This window comes from Limulus polyphemus, unplaced genomic scaffold (assembly GCF_000517525.1).
Source record: "Limulus polyphemus unplaced genomic scaffold, Limulus_polyphemus-2.1.2 Scaffold48, whole genome shotgun sequence".
NCBI classification, from domain to species: domain Eukaryota; kingdom Metazoa; phylum Arthropoda; class Merostomata; order Xiphosura; family Limulidae; genus Limulus; species Limulus polyphemus.
Window position 1 is genome coordinate 1,038,664 of NW_013665658.1, and position 2,057 is coordinate 1,040,720.

Genomic DNA, 2,057 nt, shown 5'->3' on the forward strand with positions numbered 1-2,057 from the left:
AGTGTTACTTCTTAGTTTAAAAATAAAGTTATGAATCAAGGTGACAGTATATGGTATCACAACAGTGTTACTTCTTATTTAAAAATAAAGTTATGAATCAAGAAGACAGTATATGGTATCACAACAGTGTTACTTCTTGTTTAAAAATAAAGTTATGAATCAAGAAGACAGTATATGGTATCACAACAGTGTTACTTCTTATTTAAAAATAAACCTGTAACTCAAGAACAGAGTACCCGATCATATCAGTACTGTTTGACAATAAATCAGCAAATCAAGTATAAAAGAAAGGATCACAGAAAGACTGTCTGTCGTTTTAAAATATACCTTACGTTCTATAATATCAAAATTTACCTGTACATCAGGGATAAAAGACAGTATCACATAAGTATTGTTTATCGTTTCAAAATTAAGTTATAAATCAAAAACAGATCCAGATAAAAACTCTATATTGTTTAAAAATAAACCAATATGTCAATGACGAAGCATAGCTTCACATCAGTACTGTCAAAATGAACCTCTAAGTCAAGGATAAAGGGCAAGCATTACATCAAACTGTCTATTCTGTCAAAGTAAACCATAGAACCAACAATACATTACAGAGTCATACCCGTACCGTTTATCTTGAAAACAGATAAGTTTACTAGGTTATTTTACAAATAGCCACTACTGGTGTAATTTTTTTATTAGTATGCTAGTTATTTTGATGATAAGTAATAATGATATTACACTGTAATTCGTCCTTGCTTCGTTGATTAATTGTGAAGAAAGACAATACTAGAGTGACGCTGTGCTTTATCTTTCATTGACTAGCTTATTTTGTAACAATATATAATACTGATAATGGATCACGCCATGCTTTGCTCTTTGGTTTACCAGATTATTTTGTTCATAGAAAGCATTGGTTTGACGTTGTAACTTGATCTTGGTTTTCTGTTTTATTATTTTGGTAAGACATAAAGTATTAGTATTACGTTGTACTTTGTCCTTTATTTACTGGCTTAATTTGAAGAAAGACTGTACTAGTATGACGCTTTGTCTTGTTCTTGAAATACTGGTTTATTTTGAAGAAAGACTGTACTAGTATGACGCTTTGTCTTGTTCTTGATTTACTGGTTTATTTTACGGTTGAGTGGCTTGTTTTGTAGTTAGTAAGTACTGGAATGACGCTATCTATGCCTTATAATTGTTTGACTGGTTTCTTTTGTGGATGGGCAGTGACGTTTTGTATTGTTATTGGTTGACTGGTTTGTTTTGTAGATAAACAGTACTGGAGTGACACTTTATTTATTGGTTCACTAGAAATACTTGAGAGACGCTTTGCCTCGTTCATTTGCTTACTGGCTTATATTTTAGATAGAAAGTACTGGAGTACTAAACTGTGGATACCTCACATATAAAACAAAGGTATGTTATAATCTGATATATGCTCCAGAATATATATGTTAAACCTTTATTCTCTAAAGTACTGTTAAAGTACATTGAATAAGCGTCATTTGAGTGTAATGTATATACTTTTCTAATAAGGAACTATATATAAATTTCAACCTTAAAAAGAATAAGCAATATTTTGACACATCTCCAGTTTTTCCAGAACGATGGTATACCTTCGTATAAGAAAAAATACAAATAAATCAATGAAGACTTGCGTGAGAAGCTGAATGGAGTAGGAAACTCTCACACGATTAATCTCTTTTGCTGAGAGAGCAGGAACATTTCGTTTTGGCAAGAATCCTTACTTTCGCTGTGTCAGAGAGTTTTTAATGTTTTAGAAATGTAGTGTCTGCGTAATTCAGATTGTCTCTTAGATACCAGAGGATTACGGCGACATTTATATTGTTTATTAACAAACCTACAAGGTCTTTCAAAGGAGTTAAAGTTGGGTGTATCTCAAAACTAGAAACGCTAACTTGGAGTACTTTTTCCATCATCATCAAGTTTTGGGGATAAAGACATTTGAAGTGGCTATTTGAATGATTAAATGGGTTTCATGATTTCACTCATAGAACAGCTCTGAGTTTTTTGTTGTTTTTTTTTACTAAGTTACAAAGTTTTAG

General features: G+C 31.6%; 1 long non-coding RNA gene across 3 annotated transcripts in view; it reads left to right on the forward strand.

The window, feature by feature from the left end:
- Positions 1–981: 981 nt before the first annotated feature.
- The window catches only part of LOC111086658, a 14,894-nt gene continuing 13,818 nt past the window's right edge, over positions 982–2,057 (forward strand). For 2 of the 3 annotated variants that reach the window (XR_002611394.1, XR_002611395.1), the window contains exon 1: positions 982–1,407. This is a non-coding gene — a long non-coding RNA (uncharacterized LOC111086658). The remainder of the gene's footprint in view (positions 1,408–2,057) is intronic. The other variant, XR_002611396.1, reaches the window with a different exon arrangement.